The following is a 27,208-nucleotide window of genomic DNA, read 5'->3' on the forward strand; positions in this document are numbered from 1 at the left end:
GCAAGTTAGAGTCACTTTTACTTAATGCCTTTCTAATGTCTTCATACCCAGATGCCCCTACTTTTGGGTCACCCTTTAATTCTGCTATCCTTATGGATAATTTCCAAGTCACTGTTGTTCTGTGGAGCATCAAGATGAATCATTTGTTAAAGCAGTCCACAAAGGAATTGCGCTTCATCAATCCTGACTTCCAAGTTGTCATTGCAACAAGTAAACTTACCTTATTTTGATATTTGGTTTCTTGATAAACTGATGGACATCATCAGCTCCTATCCTTCTTCCCCATGACCTTTTGGGTTATATATTCAACCTTCCAGTTTACTTGGGTTAAATGATTGTACTGATATGAAGACTTCATGGAAGAAGAGTTTATCATCTACTCAAAAGGTTAAACAGAGAAGAGAAGTATTAAGACCTCATAAAATCCACACTTAGGTAAATGACAAAAAAGTTAATGGTCTTTATTAAATAGGTATTTGTACACCAATATAATTTGTACACATAATAACCTTAGCTAAAGGGAAGAAATGACCCAGTTGTCCACAGAGAGATGAACAGATAAATAAATTGTAGACTATAAAATATGGTACATGCACATAATGTAATAAAGCATAGCAACTTCCCTGTTTAGTGTCTCTGTTGCTGTCATAAAACATTGCCAAAAAGTAACTGGGAGAGGAGAGGGTTTGTCTTAGCCCATCATTGAGAGAAATCAAGATAAGCAAGTACTCAAGGCAGGAGCCTAAAGCTATGGAACAATAAAGGAATGCTGCTTATTAACTTGTCTCTCAGCTTGTGTTCAGCTATTTTTCTTATACATCTCAGGCCTTGGGACAGTACTGGCCAGAGTAAGCAGGGCTCTTGTGCATAGAAATCAAGAAAGAAAGTGCCCACAAACATGCCCATAGGCCAATTTAATGGAAACAATTTCTCAACTGAGGCTCCCTCTTCCCAGGTATATCAAATTGACAACTGAAATTCTAATGGCCATATAAATAACATAATTTTGTATATGCTACATTTATAGATCTCAAAAGTTGTATTAAGGATAGTAGGTCTCACAGAGAGGGACAAATACTGCATTATTCTACTTGCATAAGGTACTCAGGCAAACTCACAGAGATAGAAACTAGAAGAGAAGCTACCAGTAGCCGCTTCATGGGTACAAATTTTGCTAAAGGTGGTCAAATATTTTAATATAGGTGACAGTGAGTACATTGTGGATGGATGCATTTTATTTCAATTATCTACTTATGAGCAATTACAGTGATAAATATTATGTTCTTTATATTTTACCACCAAAAATAAGTATATGAAAAATTATTCAATGACTTTATCTATGCCTTTGCTTCTATACCTCTCATATTATATTTCCTCCACCAATCTTGTTGCCTACTTTCCTGCCTTTATTCTTTCCTTTCTCTTTTTCATTTCTATGTTTTATGTTGTTTACAGGGTCTCACTAAGTAGCCTTGGCAGACCTGAAACTTGCTATGTAGACCAAGTTGACCTAGAACTCTTTGAGGTCTACCTGCCTCTGCTTCTTCATGTTGGTGTTACAGATGTACACTACCACTCCTGGCCACTCTCCTTTTTGTCCTCACTTTTTAACTGAGGCTGACCTTGAAATTCTGAGCCTGCTTTGGCTTCTGCATACTGGTATTATAGGGCTGTGCCATTATTTCTGGCCTTCTTAGGAGCTCGAGCAGCATTCATGATGTAGTAACTGTGGTTTTTCTAATAGTAGTTGTATCCATTGATATCTGGATTGGAAAGATGTAAAATGTGGACAGTGTGTACCTCAGAAGCAATGAAGTTCAAGGACTTGGGATAGACTTGGGTGTTACTATAAGCAAAGACATAAATAAAAATAGATTTCCCAAATGAATAGTGAGCAAATTTGTATACAGACATTCATACAAAGCAGTAAGCATGAAATAGAAATTTTAATCTAATAGTCAATTTGAGTGTGAGCATTCTGGTGTGTTAAAGTACATAATATGCATCTATCTAACAAGGAAAAGCTTTTGAACAAACAGACAACTATAGTCATACAGTAAATTTGGATTTGCCTTCAAATAAATCTAGATGTATTATCTCATTTATTTGACTAAAGCATTATGAGAGAACAGGAGGAATCCCGTGCAGAGCAGACAGCAAGTATCCACAGTACTTTCTCAGTCTCTCATCTATGAGAAGCTATTACTGGCTCTGGACCTGGTCTTTAGATTCTAAAGCCTTTTGGGCTTTACTGTCGCGTCCGCTCTTGACCAGCAAGAACGACACGACCACCAGTCCTTCTAACAATAGTTTATTCAGCAAACTTCTGTCTTCATCTCTCTCTCTTCATCTTTTTCCTCATCTATCTCCTCTGAACCCCGGGCCTCTCACTCTTATATACTCTCAGTCCCCATCCACTCACAGCAGGCCATGTCACCTCACCAGGCACGCAGCTTCAGCCAATCAGGGCGGCAGGGGCATGTCTCCACCAAATATGGACTTGTTTAAACCGCCAGCATCATGGTGCACCTGTGCAGCTCTCACGATGGTCGTGGCTTATTTTCAGGTGTATGAGGAAGTCAGGTGCAAGTCATAAGACTTAGCTGCAGTCCTTGGCGCCTTCTTGGGACTGCTGCCACACCCGCTCCTCACACTTCACCACAGGAAAGTTAGTGTTGCCTGTTTTTATGATGTATATGAGGTCATTTGAGTTTGGGTTCTGTGTCAGATGAGCCAAGAATGGGTAAGTAGAGGCATTCTAGCATGCTATTTTGGCTCCAGAGTTTGATGTAATCAGGGTCAAATGTTCACCACACAGAGGTAGTGCTCAGATCACTGAAATGCTGTTAAGTGGCAGAGGCTCACACATGTAGGTACTCAGTGCCAGGAGCCAGCTTTAACCATCCTATGAGGCACCCCAGAACTTACCAGCATGTACCTCTCTCTCTCTCTCTCTCTCTCTCTCTCTCTCTCTCTCTCTCTCTCTCTCTCTCTTTCTGTGTGTGTGTGTGTCTGTCTCTCTTTCTGTGTATGTGTGTGCATATGTGTGTATGTGTGTGTATAGGGCGCATGCACTTGGATATCAGAGGTTGACATCAAGGACTTTCTTCAATCACTCTTCATCATAATTTCTGAGACACAGTCTCTTTCTAAACCTGGATCTCACTGATTCTGGTCCATTAGCTGGCCAGCAAGCTCCAGTAACTCTCTCCTCTCTGTCTATTCAGGTCTGAGGCTACAGGTCAGTACTTCTGTGCCCAGTTTTACACTTACATCCTCACACCTGTAGAGCAAACATTTTACTGAGCTATTACTTCAGCTCTGAGACCTTGATAATCCTTTTTTTTAATTAGGTATTTTCTTCATTTACATTTCCAATGCTATCCCAAAAGTCCCCCATACCCTCCCCCACCCCCTACCCACCCACTCCCACTTCTTGGCCCTGGCGTTCCCCTGTACTGGGGCATATAAAGTTTGCAAGACCAATGGGCCTCTCCTTTTTTTAATGTCCAAATACTTCTTATATTATTTTAATGCTTTAAATTGAGATAGAATTACATACCATTCCCCCCCCCACTCCCCATCCTCTCTCCAACTCCTTATGTTGCATAACAACCATCTCAAGTTGATAGCCTCTTCTTCTTCAGTATGGTTACATAATACATATACACGAGCACAAGTATATAAATACAATTTGTTGGCTCCATTTTAATTGTTGCTGTTTATATGGTTTTGAGGCTCACCTCTCTGCATTAGACAATCAGTAAGAGGCCTAATCCATGGTAGAGGCTAAATTTTTCTCTCAGCTGTCAATAGTTGCCTGTAGTTCCTTGTTTAGGTATGGAACCCTGTGAAATTTCCCTTCTTCTATGTGAACTCATCCATTACCATTGTTATTGCTCCAGTCTTGTTTCTGAAGCCGTTTCTAGAAGAGACTGTTTTGTACAAGACTTGTGATACTCTGGCTCTTACAATCTTTTCCACTCCAGTCCACTCTTCTGCAATGTTCCGTGAGCCACAGATTAAGGAACTGTGGTGTAGATATATTCACTGGGGCTTGCTTCCTCATGATCTGTTGATTTTTGCATTATGTTCAGTTGTAGTTTTCTATGATGGTTTTCATTTGCTTTAAAGAGGGTCTTCTTTGATTAGGTGGTAGGTACACATAAGTGCTAAGAATAAAATATAGAATGGAGTTAGGAACTCGACTGATTTATCAAAGCGGCAATAATAGATTATGTTTCTAGTCTGTGACCTCACTAGCCCTGGGAAGCTGGCTACATTCCCCATACTAGGCACGGTTATGTCCTCCTTTTGGGTGGGCTTTGAGTCCAATCAGGCAGCTGTTGGTTGCCACAGACATGCCATGGTGCCACTTATTGCACCTTTATACACATCTAGTCATGCTGATAATTGTCATGGTTCTTGGGGTTATAGATGGGGTTATAGACTGTTTAATTGCTTCACTCCCTTGGAAGCCTGTGACCTTGATAATCATCATAGCCCTCTATTATGGACAGAAGCAGATGGTAATCACATTGAATAATTAAGGTGGTTTAACAAAACAATGCTATATTGCTCCAAAAAAGGTATGGAATCTAGAATCATTAGTACCTGGAAACTTTGTACTAAGTCAAACAGTGTCCTCCTAAGGTAATTTTCCTTCCTTGCATCAGAGAATGTGAATTTCTTTGGAAATGATGCCTTTGTAGATGTGATTGAATTAAGCTGAAGTCACACTTTGTTAGAGAGACCTTAATTCAACATGGCTGGTGTACTTATAAGAGCAGACATTTAGAAACATACATAGAGAACACCATATCACAATGTTCACAAAACTGGTGTGATATGTCAAGAAGCAGAAGCCATGAAGAAGCATGTAAAATGGCTCTTTTGGACCCAGAACCTCCAAAAGAGGAGTAAGGTCCCACAACCCTTGGACTTCAGACTCTCTCTCCAGAACTATTTCTTAACTTACTTTACACAAACTAATACAGACTTGAAGAGATAACAAGTAGATAATTATGGACATGACCATAACTATTATGGGAATTATTATGGTATTCAGCAGTAGAGTATATCCTATGGGAATTATTTTGGTATTCAGCAGTGGAGCATATCCAACATGTGACCCTATGGTAGAGAGCCAAGTGAATGACTCTGAACTTAAATTATTTAGACAGTACCTCTGTTCACCAAACATAGATAGGATCCAGCAAGCAGGTGAACACATTGAGAGAATCAATAAAGGTCAACTCTAGGCCTTGGCAAGATGGCTTGGTGGGTAGAATGTTTACTATGCGAACACGAGAGCCTGAATTCAGATACTACACTCACATAAAATGTCAGACATATACCTGTAACCACTGTGGTAGGAGGTAGAGAGATAGGTAGATCCAAATGATCTCATCACCAGCAAATCATGAGCTGAAGGTTGGTGAAACACCTTGCCCCAGAAAGGGGTGGGGGTGGGGGGGAGAGAAACAGACACAGACAGAGAGACATACATAGAGACAGACAGAGAGACACAGAGACAAAGAGGAGATGGAGAGGGAGGGAGAGGGAGATCAATTATGGAAGGTTTGTTTAGCTCTGGGCTCCAAATGTGTACTTATAAGTAAGTAAATCCACATGCACATACCAAACATACACACACACACACACACACACACACACACACACACACACACACACATACTCACACACACTCACACTCACAGTTACAGTAACAGTTACCTCAAATGCTTGACATAGTGATAATTCCATTCTGGCACCTGATGAGATATTCCCGATTTGCTGTGCCAGTTGTATGAAAATCATGAGTTCCAGGGATGCTAAGAGCACATGCTGCACTTGCAGAGGGTCCACATTTAGTTCCCAGTAGCCACATGAAGCAGCTCATAACTGCCAGCAACCACAGTTCCAGGGGATCTGGTGCCTCTGGCTTCCACAGGCACAGGGGAAAAAAAAACCCACATGAATTTCATGTTAACATTTGGATTTCATCCATAAAATATCTCAGATGTTTGGGGTGTTTTTTGAATGCTCTTTCCCTGCCAGGGACTCTGTGGTGAAAGGGCTGGCACTGTGGAAGGTCGGGAAGTTTCAAGAGAGGTCTTCAGGTCACCAGGGATGAGAGGCAGCTCTTTGGCAATCCACTGAGTTCTCAGGAGACTACTACTAGGCAATGATCAAGTCTGCCCTAACCAGTTCTTCTTCCTGCTCCTGTCTGAGTCACAATTCCTGGTTTATGTGTATATTTCTCCTATTGCTGGTACCATCTGCTACCCTCTGCTGGGGCCCAGGAAGTGGCAGTGGTTAGGGGATCGCCCATAATTACACTTTAGTCCTCCAAAACTGGGAGATAAATAATCATTTATTTTTATTTTTATTTTTATTTTTATTCTTTAATCCTTTTTTACAATCCAGACTTCATCTACCTCCTGGTCTGGCACCCCCCACCCTCCACTGCTCCTCTTCCCATACCTCCCCTACCAGCGCCCATCTCCAAGAGGATTTATCAACCCCCACCCCCACCCTACCAGGCCTCCCCACTCCCTGGGGCCTCAAGTCTCTCAAGGGTTTGATATGTTAGCTGTTTGCAGTATTTTTCTTGTATTAACATAAAGCAGACGAATACAGCAAAATTTTTGCAAATTCAAAGTCCCAAATCTCTTTTTGATCCTATACATTTCTTGAAACCCATTTGTCACAGGGCTTTTAAGCTGCAGTGTTGAAAGGGGCCTTGAATAAGAATAGGCTTAGCCCGAGGAATACCAAAAGGCTGAGAAACACCTGAAAAAATGTTCAACATCCTTAATCATCAGAGAAATGCAAATCAAAACAACCCTGAGATTCCACTTCACTCCAGTCAGAATGGCTAAGATCAAACACTCAGGTGACAGCAGATGCTGGCAAGGATGTGGAGAAAGAGGAACACTCCTCCATTGTTGGTGGGATTGCAAGCTTGTACAACCACTCTGGAAATCAGTCTGGTGGTTCTTCAGAAAATTGGACATAGTACTACCTGAGGATCCAGCAATACCTCTCCTGGGCATATATCCAGAAGGTGTCCCAACCGGTAAGAAGGACACATGCTCCACTATGTTCATAGCAGCCTTATTTATAATAGCCAGAAGCTGGAAAGAACCCAGATGCCCCTCAACAGAGGAATGGATACAAAAAATGTGGTACATTTACACAATGGAGTACTACTCAGCTATTAAAAAAGAATGAACACGAAATTCCTAGGTAAATGGATGGACCTGGAGGGCATCATCCTGAGTGAGGTAACCCAATCACAAAAGAACTCAAATGAAATGTACTCACTGATAAGTGGATATTAGCCCAGAAACTTAGTATAGTGAGATATAAGGTACAATATGCAAAACACATGAAACTGAAGAAGAATGAAGACCAAAGTGTGGACACTTTGCTCCTTCTTAGAATTGGAAACAATCACCCATGGAAGGAGTTACAGAGACAAAGTTTGGAGCTGAGACAAAAGGATGGACCATCTAGAGACCACCATATCCAAGGATCCATCCCATAATTAGCCTCCAAATGATGACCCCATTGCATACACTAGCAAGCTTTTGTTGCAAGGACCGTGATATAGCTGTCTCTTGTGATACTAGGCCGGGGCCTAACAAACACAGAAGTGGATGCTCACAGTCAACTATTGGATGGATCACAGGGCCCCCAATGGAGGAGCTAGAGAAAGTATCCAAGGAGCTAAAGAGATCTGCAACCTTATCGGTGAAACAACATTATGAACTAACCAGTACCCCAGAGCTCTTGACTCTAGCTGCATATGTATCAAAAGATGGCGTAGTCGGCCATCACTGGAAAGAGAGGCCCATTGGTCAGGCAAACTTTATATGCCCCAGTACAAGGGAACGCCAGGGCCAAAAAATGGGAATGGGTGGGTAGGGGAGCTGGGGGGATGGGGGACGGGGACTTTTGGGATAGCATTGGAAATGTAATTGAGGAAAATACATAAAAAAAAAAAAAAAAGAATAGGCTTAGCTGTAGATTTAGGTTCTAACACCAGGTGTCTTGCTATTTGGCCTTTCTCACTCACTTCATGGTGTTTGAATGACATAAACTTTCAAAGAACCATTGAGATTTTTTAAAATTTAAAGTTAGATAAGCCCTGTCCAATTTATAACATTTCATTTATAAATGTTGCTTTAGATGCCAGGATAGCAAGAGGCTCTCAGAACCCAACAGGGATGACATTAGCTGAAATACCCAACAAAGGGGATATAGAAACTGGAGAGACCACATCCAGAGGTTAGGTACAGCTCTAGGCTGAGGGTTGGGGCCACCCACCCATCGCAAAAATATTATTCCAGAATTTCTCCTGTCTAAAGGAAATGCAGTGACAAAGAGTGGAGTAGAGACTGAAGGAAAGGCTATCCAGATACTGCCCCACCTTGGGATTCATCCCATCTGCAGACACCAAACCCAGACACTATTGCTGATGCGAAGAAGCACTTGCTGACAGGAGCCTGGTATAGTTGTCTCCTAAGAGGCTTTGCCAGAGCAAGACAAATACAGATACAGATACTCACAGCCAACCAACAGACTGAGCATGTGGGCCTCAATGGAGAAGTTCGGGGAAGGACTGAAGGAGCTGAAGGGGTTTGCAACCCCATAGAAAGAAAAACAATATCAACCAACCAGTATCCCCAGAGCTCCCAGGGACTAAACCACTAACCAGGGAGTACACATGGAGGGGCCCATGGCTCCAGCTGCATATGTAGTAGAGGATTGCCTTATCTGGTATTGATGGGAGGGGAGGCCTTTGGACCTATGGAGGCTCCGTGCCCCAGTGTAGGAGAGTGCTAGGGAAGTGAGGCAGAAGTATGTGGGGTGGGTGAGTGGGTGGGAGAACACCATCATAGAAGCAGGGGGGATGGGGTGGGGGTTTGCAGAGGGGAAACCAGGAAGGGGTATAACATTTGAAATGTAAATAAATAAAATAACAAATTTTTAAAAAAGAATACAAAAAAAAAAAGTGAGGCATGCCGGATGGATACCTGTAACATAAGTTATGTGGGAAACTGAGGCAAGATGATAAATTGAGTTCATGAATTTGAGACAAGCCTAGGTAGCACAGTAAGACCCATTTCAAAACAAATAAAATTTAAAAAACAAAAAAGCTGGACATAGTGGAGTATGCTTATAATTTAAGTATGGGGACAGAAGCAGGAAGATTGTCTTAAGTTTGAGGCCACAGCAAACAAACCCCATAAAACTGCATAACAATAACAAAACCAAGACACACGCGCACACATACACACACACACACACACACACACACACACACACACACACACACACAGCACACACTAGATCCTCCATTGTCATTGGGCCTTGTTAGAGTCTGAATTCCTGGCCACACAGAACAGGAAGAAACTTCAGTATTCTATGGACCGTTGTCAGCCTATTAGACCCACAAACCTATGTTTGCTGTTGTAGCTGAATGCTAGACTCAAACAAGTAGCTTCTCAATTGAACAACCCTTTCATAGGGGTTGCCTGAGACCATCAGAAAACACAGATATTTACATTATGATTCACAAAAGTAGCAAAATTAAAGCTAGGAATTACAGTAGCAACCAAAACAGTGTTTTGGTAGGGGGTCACCACAACATGAGAAACTATTTAAGGGTCATAGTATTAGGAAGGATGAGAACCACTGCTCTAGTGTGTTGGAAAACACAAACCATTTTATATGGAGCCTAAATCCCCAAAGCACTTGCTCCTACTGTTTTGCTATCCCTCTCATAGCTCATATCTGGATAATCATGGCGATGCCCTTTAGCTAGTTAAATGGAGAAAGGAATCCCATGACTGAGTTTCAGAGAAAGCACATTCTACATCGACACCAGTTGGGTAGGGGCAATGGTTGCCTGAGAGTCCTGCTTCAGGTTAGTCCTGACAGAGTGAAGGAAAATCTCCCACTGGGCAGAGGTTCAGGAGGCAGATCTCAGCTGCAGATCTGTCTGTTCCATGCTGAAGGACATCAGGCCTGAAAGACATTTACTCAGACTTTCAGGAAATGGCCAGGGCTGAGTCAAATAAGGGAACTGGGAGTAACAGTCCTGGAGGTTTGACAATCAGGACAGTGGGTGAAAACAGAAAGCTGTAGCTCTGGAATGGGCAGAGATGGAAGGCAATATGTGTCTACTTTTCTTATTGGAGTAGCTTTAGATAAAACACAAGGAGCCCACAGATACTTTGTCACCAGTATTATTTCCCATACACATTTCCTCTGACTACAAAATTTGTCCTGTGGCACAGGAAGTATAACAATGGGTCTCACCAACAGAGTCTGTTTGCAGCTCTATTTCCATCCCCACAGTCACAAGTGCTGCTGACTTAGAAACTAGGTGTGATGAGTAAGCTTGACAGGTTCTAGAATCTCTGGGTTTGCCTTTGAGGGCTTATTAAATTAGGTTAGGTTCCCAAGCCTGTCTGTGAGAGATTTTCTCAGTTACATTCATTGAGGTTGGAAATCCCTCTGTGACTGCTGGATCAAGGGAAAACAAGAGGCAATTTGAACTCCAGAGGTCATCACTCTCTGCTTTTTGGTGGTCACCCCAAGCTCCTACTGTCTGACTTCTTCACCATGATGGATCATATACTTGAACTGAGAGTGAAAATAAACTTTCCTCCTCAAGGCTCTTTTGTTGGCTGTCAGGAACCATCATAGGAAAAGCTAAAAACTAGCAAGTGATCTTCCTGAGATGGTCTGCCTCAGCTTAACATCTACGACAGCAAGTGATCTTCCTGAGAAGGTTCACCTTGGATTAAAATCTATGACAGCTCTGGTGGACAAGGCTCAGGAGAATCCATTTTAGGAATGATTCCTGTTATTAATGTGCTTTTCTGTTATTATTCAATATATAACTACAACTAGGTATTAGCCCACCCTTTTGAGTGGATCTCTGCAGACCTATGAAGATGTACATCGCCTTATAAGTGATGCTACATAGACAAATAGACAATAATTCTATAGAATTCCTAATTTGATTCAAATAATTTTAGGAAGAAAGTTTTTAGAAATTGTCTTAGTTGCTAGAAATATGTAATAAAGTTAGAATAAAAAATAGAATGTGCCCATTCCCCAGAATAGTAAGTAAAGCCTGCATAGTAAGAAATACAATAAATTTTCATAATCACACTAGAAAGATAATAGACTTGGGACGATTTTGTGTTCAAGGAAAAACATTTAGGTCCAAGGATAAAGTCACAAGTGTGCACTATGATAAGGCAAGGCCACGTAAAAAACTGTTGCTTTGAACTTTTAATGAGTATATTATGATGAAACACTGCTTTGAACTTAATATTAACATCCTTATATAACTCCCATTTTATGTAACATTTTATCTCTGAATTAATTTTGTAAAGAACTTTATTTTTCTAAGAAGGTAAAAAAAAGACCAGAATAAAGAAATAAAGTTGGTTGGTTGTTGGTTGACTGTTTTGGCTTGGGGAGCTTTGCCCCAACCATTCATCCATCCACCCACCGATCCATCCAAATGTGCATGTCTGTTTGCCTATATGTTTACATGTAGGGTTTATGTGTATGTATGTAAACATGCATGAATACTTGTGGAGTTGATTTTACAGATGGTCGGGCCCGGCCAGAGTGTGGGTATATGAATGATTGAATGAATGTATATGTGTCTGTGCATATTTGCCTATACAAAGCATCTTAATTCTTTTTCTTTCCCTCCTCTCCAGTTCTCAAAGAGTTAACCAGGTAAACCAGAGAGACTTCTGGAGGACTCACCAGAGAAAGGTGCACTGGCAAGGAATCCTTTTACTTAGTTCCCTGCTGCTAAACAGCATGTGTCATTGGCCAGATATTATCACTTATTAAAACACAAATATCAAAGAGTCAATAAAGAGTTAAGTTTTTAGTGCTTGATGAAGCACAAACAGTAAGAAAGAGATTAAGTTTCCCTAGTGCTTATTTAAGCATACGAGTTAAATAATTAAATATTATAATGTTTAATAAAGCACAGAGTTAAAGAGAAAAGAAGCCAGAGTTTTTAACCATAAACTAGCAAGGATGTTTTTAGAATCCTTTACAAGTTAACAGCAAGTTAAGCATAGTTAGAGAGCTAGAAGGCCAGAGACCATTGGTCTTTAAGACTGCATCCTATACTGTGTCCCACTTCAATCCCATTCCAGGCCATGCACACTCCCGGCAGTTGGCTATTTTGTCAGTGTGGCAGGAAAGGAAGTAAGGTACCAGTAGAGACTGAGAAAGATAAACCTAAGGCGCAGATAGAGGTCTACCTGAAAGAACATACTGCTTATTAGCCAGTTGTCCAAGAGAGCTAGAAATAACTTAAACATAGTCAGTACATGCTGCCTCAGTACCCTCCATTTCCCAGGAGGCTGCAGTGACCACATCTCTCTTACTCGGACATCTGTCAGTCTACCGAAGAAATGTTTTCACATACTAAACTCAAAAGCTTTGTCTTAGAAAGTCTGGAGATTTTAATTCCCTAGAGAAAAACATTCACTAAGGAAGACAGTGACATAGTTATCATTCCAGTAAATAAACCAAAACATCCAACAGCCAGTTCAAGTTACTGAATCCAACATTAAAAAGGGGAGTGGTTGTTTGAAATTACCAAAGACTGTCTGTTTCACAATGAGGGTGAGAGGCTATGTTTGTGACTTAGAAAGTGTATTTGGGAGTCCTGTGATTTGAGGTAGCAATCAATGGAAGCTCTGCACATGAGCATCAGGACCATCCCAGGCCTGGAGGCTGTAGAAACAAAAGTTTGGAGCCTCTCATCAGGTAAAAAAATTTGTGTCAATGGAAGAGAATAAAGAGACCTCAAGATAGATAACAGATGAAGGTGGCTATCAATAGTAACTTAGATGAAATGAATCCATTACCTATTACCAACATGATGTTGCAAAAAGGCAGCTTCAATAGGTTTACTGCTCGCTTGGCTAGGTTTGTCTAATTGGCTCTGCCAATTTGGTATGGCTCATTCACATGACTAAGAATCACCTGACTTAACTGGAATAGCATCAGGCAGGGAACTTGGCTTTGCCGCCGATATCACCCTGCAATGAGCTACATGGGCACATTCTCGTAATGACTTCAGAAATGCAAGCAGAGAGCCAAAAGTCATTTTAGGACTCTGCTCAGGATCATGCAGCAATCTTACCCCTCTTCTATATTGACAAGCACAGGTACAAAGGAAGGATGAAGACCTAACCTGCTTTACGAGAATAACTGATAGCTCATATAGCATAGGCTCAGGATGACATGGGAAGTATGCTCTGCAGGTGGAGACACGCTCTCCTACTGCTTTGGGTTTCATTGGGTTGCACAATTGTTCCTTTCTGGTTCGATTGAGGAGCAGTAGTAATTCCCATTCTAGTTGACTGTGTTGTGTCTCATCTTCCCTTGGTTGTCTGTCTACATTTGCTAAATAGTCCCCTTCTGTAAATTTCAGCCAACTGGTCCCTATGGATGTGTTGTCCACTTCCTGCTAGGACCCTAATTGATGCAGTTTCTTGAAGATTGTCAATTGGGGCCCTAATTGATGCAGTCTCTTCAAAACTGCGAAATAAATGTAAGATGTTAAAAGCATCCATATTGGAGCCATAGAGATGGTTAGAAACATGGTCACTCTCCAGGATCATCGTACCCCCGCCATCTACAGTTCAGCTACAGCTAAGAAGAGCCTCTCCGTGATCTCCAGCAAAGCTAACTTTCCTCAGCATCGGGCTCAGGGAGTTGAAGAGGCAGTTGAGAACAGCCATAAGCATCAGTTCACTTTCATAGAAGCAGACAATCGCACAGAAATAGAGATTGATGCTACTTTTATAGATCACTGGCATCCCTTCCAAAAGGGTAATTTCACTATCCATCCAATGTGTCTTGTTGCAAATGTTCATTCCAAAGGCCCTTGCTCTTTGACTCTGGGGTAGGTGTCGTCATAGTACTTGGCAAAGAGTGTGTCTCCATCATTGTCCAAAATCAGGGTGGCCTTGACAGTGTACAAGGAATGCCTCCATCTTGCTTGCAGCTGCTGCTGATACCCATTATCTTTTCCTTTTCTTATTTTGTCCATGAATCTAGGCTATGTGATTTATTTTGATTTTTTTTTTTTACTTAATGAATTGTTGCTAGTCTACAAAACCATATAGTTTAAGTCTATGTTTTTCAAGTCCTGACTGTATTTGCTTTTATTCTAACAAAACAAAACAAAAAAAGCAAAATCAAAATATCAGCCAGTCCTAAAAACAGCACAGGAAAGAACAATGTGAAGGTAGCAGCTATGAAAATAACAGCTCTGTGAGTGGGCTGGAACACAGGGCCCCTAATGAAGGAGCTAGAGAAAGCATCCAAGGAACTAAAGGGGTCTGCAACCCTATAGGTGGAACAACAATATGAACTAACCAGTACCCCTGGAGCTCGTGTCTCTAGCTGCATATGTAGCAGAGGATGGCCTAGTCGGCCATCAATGAGACGAGAGGCTCTTGGTCTTTAGAAGATCATATGCCCCAGTACAGAGAAATTCCAGGGCCAGTAAGCCAGAGTGGGTGCGTTGGGGAGCAGGGCGGGGAGTGGGGGAGGGTATAGGGGACTTTTGGAATAGCATTTGAAATGTAAATGAAGAAAATATCTAATAAAAAAAAAAAAGAAAAAAACCCAGCTCTGTGAGTGGGCTGGAAAGACAGCTCAGTGGTTAAGAGTTGGAGTACTGTTTTTGAAGAGGACCAGAGTTGGATTTCAGGACCAACTGGAAGCATCTGTTCATACAACCACCTGTAACTCTAGCCTCAGGGCGTCTGATGCCGTCCTCTGGCCTCTGTGGGCATCTCATGCATGTGCACAAATCCACACACATACATATAACTAAAAATACATTAATTGAGAATAGAAATTCTTCTCTGAAGCTTCCTCCTGAAGTAGAGGGAGCAAATACAGAGACTCACAGCCAAACGTAAGGCAGAGAGTGAGAGATGTTGGAACACTCAGCCCTAAGTAGGATGTCTCCATCAATTCCCACCCTTCAGAGATCAGGTACTCTTGTAGAAGAGGAGGCAGAAAGAGTGCAAGAGCCAGAAGGGATGTAGGATACCAAGAAAACTAAACCAACAGCATCAATGGGCATGCGAACACACAGTGCCCAGAGCCTTCGCATGTCTACACCAGATAGAGTCCTAGAGCTGAAAGAAAAGGACACATGCCCCTATCCCTAATGCAAACACCATCCTCAAATGATAAACACTTGAAAATGCACATTTAGTTTTCCCAAAGGGAGTCTCACTGGAGAAACAAACTACTCTTAAGGGAAGGCACGTGCCCAATGATAGATGGCTAGCAGTCAATGAACTCAAGAGTATCTTCGGAGGTTCCTATCACATCACATCTGTGTAGTTCCTTTAAAAATAATAATTATCTTGTGTATTGTATTGTATTGTATTGTATTGTATTGTATTGTATTTTACTTACACTTGCTTCTCTCTTTTATACTATAAGTCCTTTGTGACTATATTATGGCTTCAGGTTTAGTGTTTTTATGGGATCCCTGAGTGTGTCAATGAGTGAGTTTCTGTTTCTTGTACCTTTTCTTGGACTTCTTTCCTTCTGTTAGTTTTGTCCTAAGCTGACCTGATAATTTTTGTTTTATCTTATCATATTTTATTAATATCCCTTAGAAGCATATTTATTCTCTCATAAGTAATAGAAAATGGTAGGTCCAGGTGGAAGGGGACTGGGGAGGACTGCACAGGAGCAGAGGGAGGATAATCCTTAATGTAATATGTAAAAAAAAAACCCAGTATTTTCAATAAAAATTATAAAATGACACTAAAATCAAAAATGTTAAAACAAACAACAAAACAAAAGCAAAGCAAAATAAACCAACTCCTCTCTGAACATAATCTTTATTCATTTCTCTTTAGACAAAGTCTCACTATGAGTCCCTGGCTGGGCTGGAACTGTCTGTATAGACCAGACTGGCCTTGAACTCACAGAGATCCTCCCGACTCTGCCTCTTGGGTACTAGGGTCTTGAGAACTAGGGCTAAAGGTATGCATCACTATCCCTGACTTTTCATTCATGTGTTTTTGTTTGTTTGTTTGTTTTGTATAGCTGAAGTTAAAATTAAATTTCCCCCAAATGGAGATGTAATCTATATAAACTGATCAAACATGAATGAATATGTGCATTGTATTGGCTCAATAAAGAGAAAAGCACATTTTAATTGGATTTAAATACTGACTGCCTTATACGGTATTCTTAGATTTCTAATCTTCATTCTTTTTCTTCCCTTTATTCCTCCTTTCCACCTGATCCCTATTGTTCTCATCCTCACCAGACTCCATTCCACCAGATAAATCTATTCTCTTTCCCTGTCCAAGGAGATCCATGCATCCCCCTTCCCCCTTGAGCCCTCCTTGATGCTTAGCCTCCCTGGGTCTCTGGATTATAGCATGGTTGTCCTTTACTTAAAAGCTAATGTCCACTTCAAAGTGAGTGTATACCATGTCTATCATTCTGGGTCTGGGCTACCTCACACAGGTTGATTTTTCTAGTTCCATCCATTTGCTTGCAAATTTTCATGTTCTCATTGTTTTTAATAACTGAGTAGTACTCCATTGTGTAAATGTACCATGTTTTCTTTATTCATTCTTTGGTTGAGGGAGGACATCTAGGTTGTTTCCAGTTTCTGGTTATTATGAATAAAGCTGTTGTGAAAATAGTTGAGCAAGTGTCCTTGTGGAAGGGTGGAATGACCTTTGGGTATATGCCCTGGAGTGATAGAACTAGGTCTTGAGGTAAATCGATTCCCATTTCCTGAAGAACTGCCATACTGATTTCCACAGTGGTTGAACAAGTTTGCACTCATCCCAGCAATGTAAGTGTGTTCCCCTTGCTTTAAATCCTCCCAGCCGTGTGCTGTCACTTCTGTGTTTGATTTTAGCTATCCTGACAGGTGTGAGATGTAATCTCAAAGTCATTTTGGTGAGATTACACTGATGGCTACGGATGTTGAGCATTTCTTTAACTGTTTCCCACCTATTTGAGATTCCTTTGTCGTGATTTCTCTGTTTACTTATGCACCCCATTTTAAATTGGATTCTTTGGTTTAGTTATGTCTAGTTTCTCGAGTTCTTTATGTAGTTTAGATCTTAGTCCTTTGTAAGATGGAGAGTTGGTGAAAATCTTTTCCCATTAGTAGGCTGCTGTTTTGTCCAATTGACAGTGTCCTTTGCCTTACAGAAGCTTTTCAGATTTATAAGGTCCCATTTATTAATTGTTGATCTGAGTGCCTGCACTATTGGTGTTCTGTTCAGGAGGTTGTCTCTTGCCTACGTGTTCAAGGCTATTGCCCCACTTTCTTTTCTATCAGGTTCATTGTATTTGGTTTTATGTTGATGGCTTTTATCTACTTGGACTTGAGTTTTGTGCAGGATGATGAATACAGATATACTTTTATTGTTCCAGTCAGACACAACCAGCTACCAGTTACCAGCTGAAGAGGCTTTTTCCCCATTGTCTATTTCTGGCTTCTTTATCAATAATTGGGTATCCATACATATGTGGATTTCCATCTGGGTCTTCGGTGTGATTTTATTGATAACCTGTCTGTTTTTATGCTAAAACAATTCAGTTTTTATTATTATAGCTCTGTAGTACAGCTTGAAATCAGGGGTGGTGATTTCTCCAGAGTTCTTTTGTTGTTCAGGATTGTTTTAGCTATCCTGGGTTTTTTTGTTTTTTGTTTTTTTTAATTTTCATATGAAGTTGAGTATTGCTTTTTCAAGGTCTGTAAAGAATTGTTTTGGAATTTTGATGGGTATTGCAGTTAATCTCTAGATTACTTTAGGTAGGATGGCCATTTTTACAATGTTAATCCTCCTGATCCATAAGTGTGGAAAATCTTTCCATCTTCTAATATTTTCTTCAACTTATTTCTTCAATGGCTTGAAGTTATTACCAAGCAAGTCTTTCATTCTCTTGTTTAAAACAAGATATTTCATATTATTTGTGGCTACTGTAAAAAGTGCCATTTCTCTGATATCTTTCTCGGCCCATTTTCCATTTGTATATAGGAGGACTACTGAATTTTATCTTTTTGAGTTAACTTGTATCCAGATACTGATATCAACTGTAGGAGTTCCCTGGTAGAATTTTTGGGATAGATCGTGTACACTATTATCTCATCTCCAAATAACGCTTTGATTTCTTCCTTTACAACTTGTATTTTCTTGCTGTCCTTTAGTTGTCTTATTGATCTAGCTAGAACTTAAAGTATTATATAGAATATATAGGGAGAGAGTGGGTAGCCTTGTCTTGTTTCTGTTTTTAGTGGAATTTATTTGAGTTTCTCTCCATTTAATTTGATGTTGACTATAAGCTTTTTGTAAATTGCCTTTATTATGTCTAAGTATGTTCTTTGTATCCCTAATCTCTTCAAAACTTTTATTATGAAGGGTATTTAGACTTTGTCAAAGCCTTTCTCAGCATATAGTGATATGATCATGTGATTTTTTTTCTTTCAGTTTGTTTATTTGGTAGATTTTCATATATTGGACCATCTCTGAATGTCTGGGATTAAGCCTAATTGTTCATGATGGATGATCTTTTTGATGTGCTCTTGGATACAGTTTGCAAGTATTTTGTTGAGTATAATTGCTTCTGTGTTCATAAAAGAAATTGGTCTGTAATTCTCTCTGTTGAATCTTTGTGTGATTTGGGTGTCAAGGTGACTATGGCCTCATAATGTGAATTTGGCAATATTCCTTCTGTTTCTATTTTGTAGAATAATTTGAGGAATACTGATGTTATGTTTTCTTTAAAAGTCTAGTAGAATTCTCCACTAAAGCCATTTGGCCCTGGGTTTTTTTGTTTGGCAGACTTTTAATGACTGCTTCTATTTCCTTAGTGGTTAGATGGCTGTTTAAATAGTTTATGTGATCTTGATTTAACTTTGGTAAATGGTATCTATAAAGAAAATTATTTACTTATTTTAAATTGTCCTGAAGTACATGTTTGTAAAGTATAACCTAATGACTCATTGGGTCTCTTACATGTCTGTTGTAATGTCCTGCTTTGCTTCTGGTTTTATCTATTATTTGTTAATGTATTTTCTCTGTGTCTTTTAGTAAATTTGGATAGGGCTTTGTCTATTTATCTCTTTGATTTTCTCAAACAACCAAATCATTGTTTCATTGGTTTTTTTTTGTATTGTTCTCTTTGTTTCTATTTAATTGATTTTGACCCTCATTTTAATACTTGCTTGTCAACTACTCCTCTTGGGTGTGTTTGCTTCTTTTTGTTCTAGAGCTTTCAGGTATGATGTTAAGTTACTAAGTATGAGATCTCACTAATTTCTTTATGAAGGCAGTTAGTGCTGTGAACTTTCCTCTTAGCGCTGTTTTCAGTGTGTCCCACAGGTTTGGTTATGTTATGCATTCATTTTTATTGAATTTAAAAAAGTCTTTAATTTCTTTCTTATTTTTGCATTTAACCAGTAGTCAATCAGTACACACTTGTTTAGTTTCCTTGAGTTTGTGATTTTTCTGTTGTTGTTGAAATCCAGCTTTAATCTGTAGTGGTCTGATAGGATACATGAGGTTATTTCAAATTTCTTGTATCCGTTGAGACTTGCTTTGTAACTGGATGTATGGTCAATTTTGGAGAAGGTTCTGGGAGGTGCTGAGAAGAAGGTATATTCCCTTGTTTTTGAGTAAATCTTCTATAGTTATATGTTAGGTCCCTTTGAGTGATAATATCTGTTGGTTCCAGTATCTCTTTATTAAGTTTTTGTCTGGATGACCTTTCCATTGGTGAGAGTGTGGTATTTACATCTCCTACTATTAATGTGTGAGTGTCCATGTGTGATTTAAGTTTTAGTAATGTTTCTTTTACATATGTACATGCCCTAGTGTTTTGCACACAGTTCCTATAAAAGTGAGACCAAATAAAACTTTTGGATCTAAAATACTATTAACTGGAAATGCAAGAGGAGAGAAACACTTTAACAACATGAGTAAGAAGAAATTAGAAGAATTCAGAATGTGAAAAAGCCTAAGAAGATTGATGCACCTATTCCAAAACTCCAATACACTAATAAGATAGATATTGATATAGATATAGATATAGATATAGATATAGAATCTCTTTTTTTTTCTTGTATTTCTTCTAGATGTTTAGATACAACCAAATTCAACATGTAGACATTGTGAGTCTTAATCTGGATATCTTAAAAGATTAGATGATAGGGACATTGTACTGTAGACTGTGTACTTCATGATATTTAGAGAGCATTGCAGTTTGTTAAGGATTGAAAAGTATATTTCAGTGATGCACAAAATAATTTTTGCAGTACATTCCAGAAAATATGGTACATGTGGAATTCTCTTCTTGAAACAGAATAGAGAGATCCAACATGATTTCCAAAATAACATTGCTTCAGTAGGTATATTCATTATTGTTACGTCTATAATAGTTACAATCTTTACATAAAAACTGCAGGTTTGTCTCTGTCTCTGTGTGTGTGTGTGTGTGTGTGTGTGTTTGTGTGAGCTTCCTTGAATGCATGTGGAGGCCAAAGGTTGATGTTGGATCTTTCTTTATAATTGTGCACTGTATTTTTCTTGAGACACTGAACTTGTGAAATTCCTGTTTTGCCTAGACAGGCTGGCCAGCAAGATCTCATGATCTACTTGTCTCTGCTCCTAGCTGTGGGCTTACAGATAGCCACTGGTAATCAAATAAAATAAAAGTGAATTGAACTTGAGTCTTCTGGGAAGGAAGTGTTTTTATTCACTGAGCCACCTTGCCAGCCCCTAACTAGAAAATAATTTAAATAATACAGTATTAGTTGTATAAATATTAATTTTCCTTTCACCCTTTTAATTTCATATAGTTTTTTTTTTTTTTTTGAGACAGGGTTTCTCTGTATAACCTTGGGTGTCCTGAAACTCACTCTGTAGACCAGGCTGGCCTCGAACTCAGAAATCTGCCTGCCTCTGCCTCTGCCTCCAAAGTGCTGGGAGTAAAGGCATGTGCCACCACTGCCAAGCTTCATCATATAGTTTTTAATACTCTTGGTTGTTAAACTTGGATTGAGAGATTTACTAGAAAATTGGTAAATCTGTGAAGGTATCTCCAGAGATAACTGGCATGTGCATTCAGGAACTGAGAAGACAAGACTAGCCTTTGGTGGTCTATAGGTCTATAGGTCTATAGGTCTATAGGTCTGAATGGCAACAAAACTGGCAGAGGGGCAAGTTTACACGTGTATAGAAAGAAGCACAGCACATCTTCACCAGGTGTGAGTGCTGCTATTACCTTTACTGTCACTGTAAGTTCTTGGTCTTTGGAAAGGGAACTCACACCAGCCACTCTCCAGGGGGCCTTCGAGACTTTCAGATTTGGGCCAGGGACAGTATTGTTGTTTGACAGTTCTCTGCTGCTTGCACTAAAAAGGTCAGCTCAGGAACTTTGGGAAGGCCATGAAATACTTGCCTCTTCAGAAGGGAGAGGCAAATTAACATTTCTCAGACCACAGGGCAGGAACCGACCTGCAGGTGGGATCACATTCCCCAAGATGACTGTTGCTCACCTTCAGACAAGAGAAGTCAATGTCACCTCGTTCCCTAAAGACCAATCAGTTTAAAGGCTGCACTGTTCCACCTAGTTTCTGATGCTCTATTCTGCTCCTGGAAACCATATAAAAACTTGCCTCTTCTTTGGGTCTGGGACGACCCCAGTGCACCAGAACAATAAATTCCTCTTGCTTTTTGCATCCATCTTGGCTCCAGGTGGTTCACTCAGGGGGTCTCTGGTAAGCTAAGGTTCCCTGGAGTCTTACAGCACTAAGCAGGTACTAGTTTCTCCCAGTCTCCAAATTATAGACAACCACTGTGAGCCTATGCCTATTTTTATAATTTGAGCCAATCTGATAGTACCCTCACAATGATAGGAGCATTTGATTGGTTCTGTTCCTCTACAGTTCCCCTACAGAAGTCAAGTTGTATACCTCTGGTTCCTGAATCCTCCTTGGAATCTCTGTGGCAGAGGGCTGACTGCATTCCAGTAATGTTGAAAACTTTTCAGTAGTTTATGTCCTATGAGTATAGCACATTTAAAAATAATACCGAATGGCAGAGAAGCACCTGAAAAAATGTTCAACATCCTTAATCATCAGGGAAATGCAAATCAAAACAACCCTGAGATTCCACCTCACACCAGTCAGAATGGCTAAGATGAAAAATTCAGGTGACAGCAGATGCTGGCGAGGATGTGGAGAAAGAGGAACACTCCTCCATTGTTGGTGGGATTGCAGGCTTGTACAACCACTCTGGAAATCAGTCTGGCGGTTCCTCAGAAAATTGGACATAGTACTACCGGAAGATCCAGCAATACCTCTTCTGGGCATATACCCAGAAGATGCCCCAACCGGTAAGAAGGACACATGCTCGACTATGTTCATAGCAGCCTTATTTATAATAGCCAGAAGCTGGAAAGAACCCAGATGCCCCTCAACAGAGGAATGGATACAGAAAATGTGGTACATTTACACAATGGAGTACTACTCAGCTATTAAAAAGAATGAATTTATGAAATTCCTAGCCAAATGGATGGACCTGGAGGGCATCATCCTGAGTGAGGTAACCCAATCACAAAGGAACTCTCACAATATGTACTCACTGATAAGTGGATATTAGCCCAGAAACTTAAGATACCCAAGATATAAGATACAATTTGCTAAACACATAAAACTCAAGAGAACGAAGACCAAAGTATGGACACTTTGCCCCTTCTTAGAATAGGAAACAAAACACCCATGGAAGGAGTTACAGAGACAAAATTTGGAAGTGTGATGAAAGGATGGACCATCTAGTGATTGCCATATCCAGAGATCCATCCCATGATCAGCTTCCAAACACTGACACCATTGCATACACTAGCAAGATTTTGCTGAAAGGACCCAGATATAGCTGTCTCTTGTGAGACTATGCCAGGGCCTAGCAAACACAGAAGTGGATGCTCACAGTCAGCTATTGAATGGACCACAGGGCCCCCAATGGAGGAACTAGAGAAAGCACCCAAGGAAATAAAGGGAACTGCAACCCTATAGGTGGAACAGCAATATGAACTAACCAGTACCCCGGAGCTCTTGTCTCTAGTTGCATATGTATCAAAAGATGGCCTAGTAGGCCATCACTGCAAAGAGAGACCCATTGGACTTGCAAACTTTATATGCCCCAGTACAGGGGAACACCAGGGCCAAAAAGGGGGAGTGGGTGGGTAGGGGAGTGGGGGTGGGTGGGTATGGGGGACTTTTGGTATAGCATTGGAAATGTAAATGAGCTAAATACCTAATAAAAAATGGAAAAAAAAATTTCAAAGAAAAATTGAAGAATGTTATTGAAAAACATATGCCAAGAAATCCTGTGTTTTGAGCTGAGCCTGATTGCTCTTACCTATAATGCCAGAAGTTGGAAGGGATGCTGAGGCACAGGGATGTCAAGTTTCAGGCCAGCCTGGACTACAAAATGAGATCTGTATCTCAAAAAGCCAGAACAATAGCAACAACCATTATCACCACCACCACCACCACCACCACGGCCAGAACAATAGCAACAACAATTACACCATCACCACCACCAGAACAATAGCAACAACCATCATCACCACCATCACCACAACAACAAAAACAAAAACAAAACCCTGAAGAATACATAAGAAAGCTAAAGATTTTTATTTATAAAGATTTAGACACACTATTGAAAAATACAGCACACCTGCATAGTTTTTCCCCAAAAGTAATTAATTTTTACTAGATGAGTCCTTCCTTGGATACCTACTCGGCCATTTCTCCAAATCCTCTTATTCTGTTAACAGCACTCCTCAGGCTACCTGTTGATCTCCATAGTCCCTTGCCATGAGCTGCAAGTTGTATTTGTTAATATGAATTTGGTGAAATTAATAGACATAATTTCGTGCTTATGTGACCAAGCCTGCTCAGCCAGTCAACAGATTCTTCAGTGCAGGAGTGAGGATTCAAACAAAAACGACAACTAGACAACATTGTTGCGTGGCCCCAGTCAATTCTGAGACTGTAGGCAAATTTAATTTTCCCAATCTGCTTTTATACCATTTTAATTACATGCAGGTATTAAGGGCGAGCAGGACAATAAGGAACTAGAAAGACAATAGTCAAGGAACAAGCAAGACAATAAACACAAAGCCCCATGATCACTCCGGTGATGCTGTATCTAAGGATGTCCAAGATATCTGAGTCTACTTCTTTGCTCTACCCTAAAACCAGATTATTACTTCCTTGTCAGGTCCCTGCCTGAACTTACTTCTTTGTCATGCCTTAATGTCAGATTCCTGCCTGGACTTCTTTGTCATGGCCTAATGTTAGATTCCTGCCAAGTGGCACCCCAAAAAGCTCTCCACACTTACGAGTTTTACAGATACAGAACACGTATACTGAACTTTCAAAAATGGCCATAAGAGTCAACCTGCTTAATTGTTTACTGATCGTTCTATCCAAGTTCCAAGAAGCTGATGCTATTACTGGGAACCATCTAGAAGGTAGTTTTGAAATATTTTTTTAAGTTTAAAATATTTTTTCATTATTCATTTTTATCATATGAATGTTTTACCTGCAGGTGTGTGTCTGTTCAACATGTGTGTTTCTGGTCCCAGTGGAGGTCGGAAGTGTGGGCAAACCCCACTAATTAAGGATAAAGTCTACCACTAACTGGAGAGCCTTCTGGGACTCAGCGCAATTTGAAGGATCTCCTTCTCAGACCTTGTTTGGGGAGTTCAAAAATCCCCACACCTCTTCCTGAAGAGTGTCACATAGCCTCAGTTAATTACAGGTTCAACTTCCTTTCTCTTGGTAAGAACCTGTTCAGCTAGTCCCGAGCTTCTTGAAATGCTTTCCCATGTTAATGAGGTATTCCAGTACCCTAAGGCTTCAGGCGATGCCTGTGCCCATCCTGAATGTTTCCACCTCCCTCCCCACTAATTATATAAGCCTTGAATCACCCAGTATGTCCCAGTATGTTTCCTTCACTGTACGTACTGACAGGGCTTAGGAAACATCCCTCTCCCCAATCTGTCCTCTCTGCTACTTTGCCCCCATGGACCAATATCAACTGGCACCCCAAGAGGGCAGGGAGAGTCACAAGAGGAGAGCATTAGATCCCCTGGAACAGGAGTTACAAGCAGCCAGAAGCCATGGTATGGGTGATGTGTTTATAAAAAGATAAAGAGAGAAGGGATATGTTTTGTGGAGGTGTAGTCAGGTATGGGGGAAGGAGTTGCCTTTGAGGGCTCATGCTAAGGCATGCCTTCCCCCTGAGGAACCAGTCACACAATGGCACAGTATAGAAGAGTCTATTCAGGGCATGGGGAGGTGAGTTAAGAGGGTAGTAGAGGCAGAGAAAGGCAGAGAGAGAGAGTAGATATGAGGAATAGAGGCCAGCCATGAGCAGGTGGAGGCGGAGGGGAGGGCATGGAAGAGAGGGGGTAAGGGGACATAAGGGAAGGCAAGAGCAAGAGCTAGAGGAAGAGGAGAGTGGAGGGGGCAAGCAGCCCCTTTTAGAGTGAATCAGGCATAGCTGGCTGTTGCCAGGTAACTGTGGGGCGGAGCTTAGACAAAATGCTAACAATGGGTGCTGGGAATTGTACCTGGGTCCTCTGTAACAGCAGCCAGAGCTCTTAATCTCTGAGCCATCTTTCCAGCCACCTGAAATATTTTTTGAGAGAGAAGAAAACAAGCCATGTGACCAAGACTATCTTGTTCTAATTTGCTTTTCTGTTGCTGTGATAAAATAATGGCCAAAGAAAATTGGTTTGCAAAAGTTTCATTTTACACTGCCAGGTAAGAGTCCCTTACTGGGAGATGTCAGGGCAGAAACTCAAGGTGGAAGCTGGAGGCAGGAACTGAATCAGAGACCACCGAGGCAAGCAGCTTGTTGGCCTGCGCTCAGCCCAGGGTGGCACCACCCAGCATGAACTGGGCCCTCCCACAGAAGTCATCAAGCAGGAAAGTGTCCCATAGACATTACTCACATTCCTGATGGAGGCAATTCCTCAACTGCCCAGGTCACCTTAGTTTGTATCATGTTGACGAAGACACCAGTGCCCTGGTTAATATCGTTTCAAATATCCGACACTGCCACAGAAGACCAGTTTCCTGTGTCTTTTAATCTCAGAACTTCACAAGTAAGACTCAATTTATTCTTCTGTCTGGTACCTTTCTTCCTGCCCCGCCCTTTTCTCCTTTGCCTGGGGAGTGAGTCCTCCTTATGTAGTCACAAAGGTCTGGAATAGGGCTCCTTGGTTAGGCCTTCCCAGGCTCTCAGGCTCCGATGGCTCAGTGCTCTGTCTCCCAGGCTTCTCTCACACGGTTTTCTTTCTTCCTTCCTTCCTTCCTTCCTTCCTTCCTTCCTTCCTTCCTTCCTTCCTTCCTTCCTTTCTTTCTTTCTTTCTTTCTTTCTTTCTTTCTTTCTTTCTTTCTTTCTTTCTTTCTTTCTAAACTCTTTATTGGTTATTTTATTTGTTTACATTTCTCTTTTTTATTTTTTATTAGGTATTTTCCTCATTTACATTTCCAATGCTATCCCAAAAGTCCCCCATACCCTTCCCCCCACTCCGCTACCCACCCACTCCCACCTTTTGGACCTGGCGTTCCCTGTACTGGGGCATATAAAGTTTGCAAGTCCAATGGGCCTCTCTTTCCAGTGATGGCCGACTAGGCCATCTTTTGATACATATGCAGCTAGAGTCAAGAGCTCAGGGGTACTGGTTAGTTCATAATGTTGTTCCACCTATAGGGTTGCAGATCCATTTAGCTCCTTGTGTACTTTCTCTATCTCCTCCATTGGGGGCCCTGTGATCCATCCAATAGCTAACTGTGAGCATCCACTTCTGTGTTTGGTAGGCCCCGGCATAGTCTCACAAGAGACAGCTCTATCTGGGTCCTTTCAGCAAAATCTTGCTAGTGTATGCAATGGTGTCAGCATTTGGACGCTGATTATGGGATGGATCCCCGTATATGGCAGTCTCTAGATGGTCCATCCTTTCGTCACAGCTCCAAACTGTCTCTGTAACTCCTTCCATGGGTGTTTTGTTCCCAATTCTAAGAAGGGGCAAAGTGTCCACACTTTGGTTTTCA

The 27,208-nt window shown here is 40.8% G+C and overlaps 1 long non-coding RNA gene across 1 annotated transcript; it reads right to left on the reverse strand.

Moving 5' to 3' along the window:
* Positions 1–26,295, reverse strand: 4930480G23Rik (RIKEN cDNA 4930480G23 gene). Its single transcript, NR_040768.1, has 5 exons — positions 26,104–26,295; positions 25,720–25,777; positions 5,737–5,940; positions 3,744–4,172; positions 1–376 (listed from the first exon to the last, which is right to left on the reverse strand). It is a non-coding gene; the product is annotated as an RIKEN cDNA 4930480G23 gene (long non-coding RNA).
* Between the last annotated feature and the right edge of the window lie 913 nt (positions 26,296–27,208).

Source organism: Mus musculus, chromosome 4, assembly GCF_000001635.26.
Source record: "Mus musculus strain C57BL/6J chromosome 4, GRCm38.p6 C57BL/6J".
In the NCBI taxonomy this organism is placed as follows: Eukaryota; Metazoa; Chordata; class Mammalia; order Rodentia; family Muridae; genus Mus; species Mus musculus.